General features: G+C 38.8%; 1 non-coding gene across 1 annotated transcript; it reads right to left on the bottom strand.

The window, feature by feature from the left end:
- Positions 1 to 210: 210 nt before the first annotated feature.
- Positions 211 to 285, bottom strand: Trnas-cga (transfer RNA serine (anticodon CGA)). Its single transcript has one exon. It is a non-coding gene; the product is annotated as a tRNA-Ser (tRNA).
- Positions 286 to 12,394: the final 12,109 nt, after the last annotated feature.

Here is a 12,394-nt window from a genome sequence, read left to right as displayed (position 1 = left end):
CAATCTCTATCGCAGATCCTTTTAAAATATACTACCGGAAAAAAATCGCAACACCAAGAAGGACTAGTGCGACATAAACGAAAGTTGGTAGTTTCTACATCTGAAAGGTGATATCTATTCAAATTTCGCGCCAGTTGCATAGAAGTTGTGCTAGTAGCTCCACTATGAGAAAGCAAATCAGATTTGAAACTTCCTGGCAGATTAAAACTGTGTGCCGGACCGAGACTCGAACTCGGGACCTTTGCCTTTCGCGGGCAAGTGCTCTACCAACTGAGCTACCCAGGCACGACTCACGCCCCGTCCTCACAGCTCTACTTCTGCCAGTATCTCGTCTCCTACCTTCCAAACTTTACAGAAGCTCTCCTGCGAACCTTGCAGAACTAGCACTCCTGAAAGAAAGGATATCGTGGGGACATGTCTTAGCCACAGCCTAGGGGATGTTCCCAGAATGAGATTTTCACTCTGCAGCGGAGTGTGCGCTGATATGAAACTTCCTGGTGCATTAAAACTGTGTGCCGGACCGAGACTCGAGCTCGGGACCTTCGTGTTCTACTCGTGTTCTACTCGCAAATGGGCTGAGGGATAAACATCTGTTTACATACCCCCGAACGAGCCCTGATTTTTCTCGGATTATCTTCGTGGTTCGTACGTGAAAGATACGTTGGTGGCAGTAGAATCGTTCTGTAGTCTGTCGTGAACGCTGCTTCTCCAAACTTTCTCAGCAGTGTTTAGCAGAAAGAATGTCTTCTTCCTTCCAGGGATTCCCATTTGAGTTCACGGATCACTTCAGTAATACTCGCATGTTGATCGAATTCACCGATAAAAGTCTAGCAGCAAGTCTCCGAATTGTTTCGAAGTATTTCTTTAATCTGACTTGGTTGGGATCCCAAACACACGAGCGATACTCAAGAATGAGTCACAAAAGTGTTCTGTTAGCAGTCTTCTTTATAGATGAACTACACTTTTCTAGGAATTTCCCAATGAAGCGAAATCGGTTACTCGCCTTCCTTACAAACGACTTTACTCGTTCGTCCCATTTCACGTCACTTCACAACGGTGCGTCTAGATACTTAATCGACGTGACTGTATCAGGCAGCAAAGACAGTATTGGAAATTTACAGTATTGTTGTTCCTCCTCATCTGCATTAGCTTCCAATTTCTCACATTTAGAGCAAGCTGCCATTCATCACACCAAATACAAATTCTATCCAAGTCGTCCTGTATTCTTCTGCAACCACTCTTCGACGACACTTTCCCGTATACTACAGTGTCACCAGCAAACAGTTGCTGCTCACCGTATCCGTCATATCGTTTGTGAATAGATTGCATGGAGTATATGCAAAATACGAAGCGCCAGCCTGGTTCCGAGGCAGATACTCATTTGACTGGGTGAGACAGTTCTGAGATCGGTGATCTGGGGGATGGCGTGTAGGGGATGGGGTGTGGGCTGCATGGCCTTACCTCCTCCTTTGGATCCGTGGCTTATGAGCACTGTTTCTTCTGTGATGTCAGCTGTAGACGTTAGCAGTCACAACGCCTCGTTCAGTCTGTTGGAAACTGTGACGGCATTCCCTTATACAGCGTTCTCGAGACTAATGCCATGTTCCAACTACGTCCATACAAATCAAACTCTGGTTATAGGCACTAGGAAGAATAAGAGGAAAAGAGGTATGAACGGATTTACAGCAGCGGGAGGTCCGAGCCGCAGACAGAGTTGGCAACGCCGGCAGACCACCCAGGCGCCTTATCATCATTGCTTGCTGCAGCAGTCGGCATTTTCTCGCTTCCCGTAACCGTCACAAATCAACTGAGGGAGAGCGAGGCGAGAAAATGGTTAAAACACTGGCCTCATTTTTGACGTCACTGGAAGTTGAAGCCTACTATGCACGCTTCCGTCACCACCATTCGCCAGTTAAAATAAAGCTACGTCTATAATAGTATCGATGTAAAAAATACGTTTCACTCTTAACATTTCCTCGTTATTTCAAAGTAATAAAATTAATTTCTTGCTACCGTTTTTCTTGTCTTCTTATCTTCGTCTTTCTTTATGCAAAGTGTTCGGGAATTCCCGTAACACACATCTGAGACTTGTAGAGGGAAGTGAGTACATAATATTTTGAATAGAAGCCTATGTACGGAGGCGCACCGTTTCCGTTCTACGACGATTTCGATTCAGATGTCTGACTCATAAATGTTGCTCACGCAGAACCTCCCAGACGATGCTGTGACTAACACCCACTGTACGCGCAACTGTTAGAATACTCATTGACTGGTTCTCTTAAATGCGATGCAGTACATCTTCAAATTCGGGGGAGCGGTGTTGCCGTCGAGCACCATATTCTCACCTCCTCACCATAAAGGTTAGACGACAAACGGCTCTTCCGTCACTTCTAGCTTCGCTATACAAAAGGAGCATGTCTGTGTATTCCGAAAACCTATGCCGAACCATGTTAACTGTATCGGAGACGTACAGGCATTGAATAAGTCTCGCAGCAAGGCAGACGTTAAGTGACATGAGGTGACCGTCTAACATAGTACACGTCATCCTGTCTACCCTACTGCATACCAGAACAAGCAACTCGGTGACTTTTCTCGTTCCCTTAGCAGACGTGGACGCGTTACACACTGAACTGAAACCATCGTAGAACGGAAACGGTACGTTTTCGGACACGGATTCCTATTGAAAATATTATCCACTCACTACCTTCTGCAAGTCCTCGAAGTTTGCTGCGGAAACCTTGTACAAGGGAAAAAAGTTATGACCACCGCCCACCGAGAGACTGAATACCACCTGTTGACAATGCGGGTTCGTGACGCGGTAAGGAAAATATAAAAACAGGATGGAAACGAATGGGAAATCATATCGTTCTATCCACGATACTGTTCGCAAATGAGAAAGTTCACTGAAATAAGTGACTTTGGAAAGATGTAAAACTAGCACTTGGCAAAGAAAGGAAATCTGAAATCTGGAAGGGGTATATAGAAATTCTATACAAGCGAGATGAACTTGAAGTCGATGTTATAGAAAGGAAAGAGGACGTAGATCAAATACAGAATTAAGTGTTAGGAAGTCTTTTGTAAAGGTATTTGTATGAAGTGTAGCCACGTATGAAAGTGGAACATGGATGATAAACTGTTTAGATGAGAAGAGAATAGAGGCTTTTGCAATGTTCATCTACAGAAGAACGCTCGAGACTAGGTGGGTAGATCACGTAACCAATGAGGAGTGCTGAACAGATTAGAGGAAACAGGAAATTTGTGGCGCAATTTGAATAAAAGAGGGAATCGGTTGATGGAAAAAATTGTTAGATATCACCAATTTAGTATTGAAGGGAAGTGTGGGGGGTTAAAAGTCGTAGGGGGAGACAAACAGATGAATACAGAAAGCAGATCGAGAAGGATGTAGGTTGCAGTAGTTATTCGGGGGCGAAGAGGCTTGCGCAGGCTAGAGTAGCATGGAGATTTGCGTCAAAGTAGCCACTGACCACAACACAAGCGACATTGACGAAGGAGAGACTGGTTAATGTCCTGCATTTTAGGACGAGCGTCTCGGAAACGGCGAAGCAGGTCGACTGATCACGTGATACTGTCGTGAGTTTCTATGGAAAGTGGCTGAACGTTGGTGAAACCATGAACAGGCGACAAGTTGCTCGACTTCCACGAGTCATCACAGAACATGGGCGTCGGAGGTTTGCCCGCTCTGTAAAGTAGGATTCGTGGTGAACTGTGACAGATCTGATGACAGAATACAATGATGGTGCAGGCACAAGTGCCTCGAAGCACACCTTCAGCGCAAATTACTGACCAGAGGGTCCCACATTAGAGGAGGCTACGTTTTCCCCCTCAGACACGACGAAATAGTCAATTGTGATTGCAGTGGACACGGGATAACCGAGATTGGACCATGCGATGAAACGTCTCGCTTGTTCGGATGAAGCAAATTTCTTGTTACGCAAGGTTGGTGGTCATGTATGGATACGCCGTCATTCAGGCGAATGGTTCCTCGAAACACACACTGAACTACGGATGCAGGCAATTGGATAACATCCATGGGACCTGTGGTAGTAATCGAAGACACCATCACACATTATTGCATACCACGTGAATCTCTCTACACTTGATCTTTTCCTCGATGGCGATGGCATCTTCCAGCACGTTAACTTGCAGGGTGGCATAAACGTTACCACAAGGTCACAAGGTCTGAATAGTGCCACAGTAGTCTGAGGAGCATGATAGTGAACTCTTGTTCATGTCTTGGCTACCAGATTCTACTGATTGAACACGTCTAAGACGCTATTGGGTGCCAGCTCCTTATCCATTAACCACCAGCTCGTTATTTATGGAAACTGCATGACCTGCTCTCAGACAGCTGGTGGCACATACCTTCCTAGTCCATGCAATGAGGAATTTCTGCTGTATTACGTAGCAAAGGTGGACTAGCACGCTATTAAACAGGGTGTCATAATGTTTTGGATCATCAGCGTATGTTTTTTCGTAAACTTACCGGATAAAAAATTAGGCACCCAGTGAGCACGTAGAAATTAATCGTCAAGCCTTTACGGACGGCACGCCAATCGAGTCGCTTGCTCAGCCGTTCGTGCATTGCCTCTGCGTGAGAATAAGGAAGTAGCGACCAGTGGAACATTTATGTTACAAGCGGACGTTCTACGTAGATTTGTGTCAATGTAAAGACGTGGCAGCGCGGCAAAAAGGCGCAATCGCGTTTGGCTGTGGCCATGGTCAAATAGTGTGTGCAGTTGTTGGATTTGTTGGTGTTTCGCAGCGGACCGTTCACTGTGTGTACAAGCAGTCGCGTAACATACGTGGCCTCGAAACACAAGTCAGAATTGTGGCCGAAAAAGATCCTGACTGAGAGGGACCAGAGACGCATTTCACGGCTAGTGAACCAAAATCGCTTCCAGGTTCGACAGGAATTGCTACAGGCAGTGAATGACGGTTCATTCCCACCTGTTAACGACAGAACATTGCGACGGCAACTGCATGCAATGAACATCTGGAGTCGGTCACCCCGCAAGAGGCCGTTGCTCGCACAGGCACGTTAAACTTCGCTTCCTCATTGGGCTAGAAATCATCGAACGTGCACATTAGCTTACTGGCGGAACATAATGTGGTCTGACGAATCAAGTTTTTGCCTATTCAAATGGCGCACGTTGTCGAGTGCACTGAAAACTAAATGAAGCATTTCATCCTAAATGTGTGCAAGGGCAGGTTCAAGCTAGAGAGGTGTCTGTGAAGTTTTTGGGATGTTTTTCTTATCATGAATTGCGCCCGCTCACTGAGGTGACCACTAACATGAACGAGCATGTTTGTTTAAACATTGTCAAGGATCAGGTGTTGCCTTTCGGTCAAAATCTGCATGATGAGCATGCTATTGATCCCCCTATTTTTCAGACAACAGCGGAGTTCATCGGCCTGGAAGAATATGTGACTGGTTTTATGAACACTCCCCCACCCTGTTACATCTCAACTGGCCTGCGGAATCACTTGACTTGAATCCCACAGAAAATTTATGGGACATGTTGGAACAGCGCGTAAAACGCCATGTCAGCAATCCTGCAATTTGGTGGAATTGTACGATCAGATCCACAGGGAGTATCTTAACTTGGATGTGACGTATTTGCACAACCTTGTAGACTCACTTCTAGCTGAGTCCAGGAGGTTAGCAAGTCCAGGGACGGAATTACATGATATTGAAAAATTATTAGCATTCATTGAATACCCAACTTCTGAAACAGACGTCTGAAAGAGGATCACGGGTGTGCATCACATATTATCCTCACAGCATAGTTTTTAGCAACGAAAACTTTTTTTCTTAAAGATGAGTTACCCCAGAACATAGTTGTATATGACGTTACTGAATGAAAATACGGAAACTATGTCAACTTACTGGTTTGTCTCTCCTCTAAGTTTGCAATGATTCTAAGTACAAATGCGGCTGAACTAATATGTATCAGGAGTTCTAAACTGTGCTTTTCTCATCAATATGAACATCTAAGAATCCTGAAGTTCCATCCTGTATACGATTTCCTCACCTTGTGTTATACTTTTCTTTTGTGCAGTACTCATAGATGTGTATTACTGAAAATGACGTGTCTTTTTAAAAGTAAGGGTGAGATCATTCACAGAAAACCAGTCAATGGTACTTTCAACGAGATTGTTCACCATATTTTCTTCTTATCAGTAAAAAGAACCAATTCTGCTTGTTGTGTCTTAGATGGTTGACCATTTACATATATGGAAAACAGTAGTGAGCGTTGGGGAGCCCCAGTCAGAATAATGTCTCTGGACTACATTGGTTGAATTACTGAGTACACCCTTCTGCATTATTTTGGTTAGCTATAATATGAACCGTTGGTTGGCTATAGCCTTAGTGCCATAAAATTTCAACTTATCTAGGAGAATACTATGATTCACACAGTCAAATGTCTTATATATATATATATATATATATATATATATATATATATCACAAAAAATACCAAATGGCATTATTTTGTTGTTTAATACTTGTAAAATTTGGCGAGTGAACATATAAATGGCATTATCAGTAGAGCAACTCTTCTGTAATCGAAACTGTGATTTGCTGAGTGTGTTACTTTTGCTCAGGTGAGATACCATTCTAGAATGTATTGCCTTCTCAAAATTTTTAGAAAATGTTGTCAGCTGTGAAAGAGTGAAAAAAAACCTCAATAAATGCAGTTTCATTGTGCTCAGCAAGAAAATAAAGTAATCCACTTAAATTGTGATAGCCAAAATACATTACATTGTGAGGCCTCTAAGTTCCATTCCATTCTAATTGATGGCAAGTTAAACTGATCTGGGCATATTCTAAATCTTCATAAAAGATTCAGTTTGACAACTCATGCCCTGCATCCAGTTATCCCTGTTGGTGGTATGGATGCTATTAATATTGCTTATTTTGGCTATGTTATATCTCATAAAATGGTATGATTCTTTAGAGCAGTCAACCTTTAGTCAAAAAAATCTTTATTGCTCAAAATAATCATGAGTGTCATTTACCGAAGATGTTCTTACAGAAACCTGTTCTTTAAGTTCCAATTATTAACAACTACATCTCAGTACTTATCTTCTTTGATGATGTTTGTCTCTAATAAACACTCCTATTATGCACTTGATAATCCATATCATGATCACAATGCAACATCTAAAAATTAATTATATAGGGTTCTAGAGCATGCCAGTCTTGTTAAAGAATGTATTCTACCACAACGTTTTTAGTTATTTTCCATAAAACATGTAGGTTGAGTGTAATATAAACCCTATGTTCAAATATAAATTAAGAAAATGCATAATGGAAAATTGCTTCTACTCTCTTGATGAGTGACTCCAGACAACTGGAGAAAAATCACAGATAGTTTTTCTAAATTTGTGTTGCCATTTGTATTTTATGTTTTAAAACTCTATTTTTAATGTGTTAGCCATACTCATCTCCTTTGTTTAATATGTTCAACGTATGAATATTTTTTCTATATCTAAAATTATTTTCAGTAAGTATGTCAGTTTCCTTGAACTATGTCTGATAATTTTATTTCATCTTTAATTTCACTCACCAGTTTATGGTACATTCTTCTTATTGTAGATATGTGTATTATGTTTGTATCTCAAAGCTTGTAAACCTGACTCAGTTCACACCTTTGTGACTTATCACAATATGGGTTCACAGAATTCGGAATAAATAAATAAAGTAATTAAAATCTATGATAGTGGTGCTGTGATCTGCAAGCTTGCATTTACTGTAATTGATAGACTAAAGTACTACTCACTCAGAATCAGTCATGCAAGTGCTTATAACTGTTCAAACATTTGTTTCAGGATCATCATCTATTCACCACACACAATACTCGCTCTACATTACTTGGCATGTGAAATGAGCGAGGTCTTCGGTGATCCATTATGCTATCTGAAAATGATGCCAAGTGTGCCTGACACTGGATAAATATACTGAACTCTTTTCTCTGTGGACTATTACATGATGGAAGTTATTTTTTGTAGCCATCATGAGAGTATTGATTAGTACCTTTAGCAAGAATATCATGTCAACCATTCCCTGTGAGAAATGGCAGGACAATATTTCAGTGTTTACACTGTTTGCACTGATTTTAATTAATAACGTTGTTCTTTCATACTTGCATCAGCACTCTTAATTTTAAGACTTTAGTTCTTTTTTAAAAATACAAAACCCCTGTGTATCAAGTATCTGTCATTAAACATGAGAGGATACCACTACTGAAATGCTGTTCTGTTTTTGAATAAGATAAGTGAGATTGTAAAAGACACTGACCTGAGAAAACGTTCTGGGGCAATAAATGAGAAGTACTTGAGCGAAGGAACTACCCAGAAACAAGCACTTAGTTTATATTGAAACAGCACAGTACATTTCCATTTTAACAAACCCAGACAAGACCTTGTCTTCGACATAAGCCTTTTGTAGCTTGCTATTAGCCATGCAGTCCAACAGAGGGTATTTTATAGTATTATTCTATCAAATAATACATGTGCCACATTTGACAGTAGATTAGCACATTGTTAATGAAATTGGTCTTATATTAGAATAAACTAAGATTCCATTTCCCATCTCACCATTCTGATTGAGATTGGTCTTGTCCACTCTGGATGTTGATGAACAATGCTGCTGATGGCATTATTCAAGCAGAAACAGTTACCCTTCTTACCTCTATGTAGTTTCTTCTCAGGTCCTCTATTTTAATCTATATTATCCATTTTTTTCATTAAATATCTTCAGGTGGAAACTGAAATGATTAATGTCATAGCTCATAAAAATTTGATAACTTCATCACAGTTTACCTAAAATTTGTGCTGCAGAAACAACTGCCAAATAATTTTATTTCAGAAATTCTTGTTCCTTAGCTTTTAGGTGTCGATTCTTTGATACTTTCGGTGCTATTACTTAATATTTGCTGACAATTAAATTCTGTAACATCTAAATAACAATCGAGCAACAGTTAGAGGCAGAACAAACCGTGTCATGTTCCTCTTACATTATTTGCAGCCATATTTTGTAGGTAGGCTAGGATCAACTAGGACTGATGACCTCACTGTTTAGTCCCATAAAACTCCTCAGTCAATCACTCAATCAATAGGATGAACTAGAAATTCGAGATAAAATGCTTTCAGCCACATGTAATTTCATGATGAAATATATATGTTTTTGAATATGTGTCCTTTGATGTCTATGTTTCATTGTGTATGGCTTGGGAAGCACAAAAGGAAGTGGAATGATGAAAAACGTTTTAAAAATTAATTCAATAATAGTTTAAATATCAGTACAGAAATCTGCTTATTTTGAGGATTGGTTGTGTTTGTGTATAGACCATTAATGTGTAATGGAGATGTGCTTCTAGACCTGCAATTATTATTACATACAAGTAAACATAAATTAACGATGTATGATCATTTCTCAGCTGAGATTTGTACAAAGTGAAACTTGTAAATTTTTGGATATATTATAATTGCAGCTTATGTATAATTGCAGCTTACATATAATTCTCACATGATTTCCTTGTGCAAGGAAAAGCATTAAAGACCTTGAACAACATGAGTGGGTGTTCCAAACATTGTAGAATGTGAAGTGTTGAAATGCAAATGGACAATCTACTTTTATCTCTCTGGTGTTTGAGATAATACTTATTTTTATATGTATTGTAGTTGATTTAATTTACTCTAACATTCTGAATTTTAAAGATTATTTTGAACTGCATGTTTGTTTTTGCAATACATTTATGTACACGAACTGTGTAGCTTCTTTTATTTCCCAATATTGTCCTTGTCTGTGATACTATCAAGTATACAAACAGGTAACAGTGATACCCTTACATGATGCTTGATAAAGTATACTAGACACTACTACAGTATTATACATATAACAGAATGCAATTCAACATTTTATGATGAGAGAGAGAGAGAGAAAGAGAGAGAGAGAGAGAAAGAGAGAGAGAGAGAGAGAGAGAGAGAGAGAGAGAGAGTATGGAGGAATGAAGAGATATCCAGAACTTTCCTCTTTCTCTTATCTGTGAAAAATAAAGTTTGGCACTTCCATTTGGTAAAATGACTTCACAAAAGAACACCACAGCTGTGTTCATAGCTTCCAGAATTGTGAGTTATTTCTTAAAGTATATGAAAGGAATATGTGATGAAGGGACTAGTGAGAAGGACATAGGGATAGGTATCAAACATTCACTATTGTCAACTATTTTGCAAGATGTAGTGTAATAATATGCTTTTGCATTATACTAATGGAGCATGAGTGTCACAAAATGTTTAATACTCTTACACTGCAATAAGGAAAACAATGTAGTAATGGAAGTTATAACAAAAACACACAATAGTTTTATTTTGTAATTGTTTGCCTTTGGAACTCTGTGTTTATTTGCCATTTTTCATATGGAAGCAACCAAAAGATGTGAAAAACATAGTGTGCATGATAAAGAAGTTGACAGGCAGATGGAAAATAAATTATTTACAGAAAATAAAAGAAAATGTTCAGCTATATAGGTAGTTAAAGATATTTGTTAGGTTTTAACCCTGGAAAGCTAATATATATTCTATACCAAATACTTCCATCATATCAGGTGTATGTGCATATTGCATGGTTTGAATATTGTTACCATCACAAGATAGGGATAAGTTTACAAAGAATGCTAATCATAAAGCTTCACTGAAAAAAAGGGATTATTTTACTTCCCTCTTCAGCACAAAATTTGCTAGGTCACTTACATACTGCTGATCACAAATGCTACCAAATATTCATTGGTTGTACTTCTGAGAAGCAACAATTGTGCATGGCATTACCAAGGTACTAACAGTCATCATTATTACTTGTAGTAATAACTGAGTACATGTCTAGTCCAACTTCAGTGAAGTAGTATACAAATAAAATATTTGAGCGATTGTAGCGCAAATAGATCAAAATTCTAGGGAAATAACTGTTAAGACACTACTTAGATCTTACTTACAATGTGTACATTAATATTAAGGAGCTCAAAAGGGAGGTGAAGGATGACAAATTGTATATTTGCCAAGTTATTACTTCCAATAATTGTACTAAATCTGTCCATGATAATTTATACCCATGCTGATTAAGGTACATTGCACATCATTGTTAGTGAATTGATAAGAAACACCAGTTAGTGCATACCTGAGGCATTTTAAAGAGCAGCATATAATTCTTTGCTTATAACTAGTTTGAGTTACAAAAAATCAATCAAAAATTCTATTTATACTGATTACAGAACAAGAAATACATTAATAAACTGTTCTTTTTATCATGACATGAATCAAGGATGCTTGATGACGTACTTTACATGTGACTGGAGGCAATAGTGTACGGTATTTGTTGCATTCATTTGTGGTGTTTTCAAATGAAGATTTATGCTTTTATGAGTGAGAAATACAGTATGTAGAAAAATTGCTAATGTCATTCATGGATAAGCAGTTAAGAGTGAGGCAATGAAAGAAAATAAAACTTAAATATGTGAACTAATATGACAGCTACTTCTCTTGGGGAAGCGTGTGCAGTGGTAGTTCAGGGAACACTGAGACTTTACTTAGTACTAACATATTCAATACAACATCTGAAAAACCGCTTGCAATTTTAAGAAAACACTGCTGACAAAATAAAGAAATTTATACACTGTTCAGACACATCACATATAGGAGAAAAGTTGAAATAGTTCTATTTTGAACACTGATTAAAAGCAACAACAGAGAAAATAAATAATTTTGGTACGAACTTATTTTATAGGAATATTGAATTAGAACCATGGATCTTCAATATTTCCAGATTATATTGTATGTTTTAAGAAAGGATTTTTAAGTCCTTCTTCAAACCCGTAGGATATGTGTAAGGTCGTTAACTTGTCATAGGTGATTGTGCTTTTGCTTTGTGGATATGGATTAGATTACATAAAGAATCCTACCAACCAGCCACTTTTAGAATGGTAAACTGGTGTTAATAGTTTCACTATGAACCCTATACACAAACATGCAGATTGTGTGCTGAAAACAGTATATGACACTCAGGACTGTATGATGAATGAAGTAGTACTAATAATTTAGTAAGATTACAGTTTTTTTATTTATTTAGTTTTTCTTCAGCTGAACATATAAGTCAAAAGTATAATGTCAAAGAATATCTCCCAGGATGCAAAGAGTTTATTGAGAGAAAAAAATAAGAATAACAAAATATAAAACTGATAAATACTAGCCGGCCGTGGTGGCCAAGCGGTTAAAGGCGCTACAGTCTGGAACTGCACGACCGCTACGGTTGCAGGTTCGAATCCTGCCTCGGGCATGGATGTGTGTGATGTCCTTAGGTTAGTTAGGTTTAATTAGT

This window comes from Schistocerca cancellata, chromosome 4 (genome assembly GCF_023864275.1).
Source record: "Schistocerca cancellata isolate TAMUIC-IGC-003103 chromosome 4, iqSchCanc2.1, whole genome shotgun sequence".
Classification (NCBI taxonomy): domain Eukaryota; kingdom Metazoa; phylum Arthropoda; class Insecta; order Orthoptera; family Acrididae; genus Schistocerca; species Schistocerca cancellata.
Note: the sequence above shows the minus strand (reverse complement) of the source record. Positions and strands in the feature narration are given on the sequence as shown.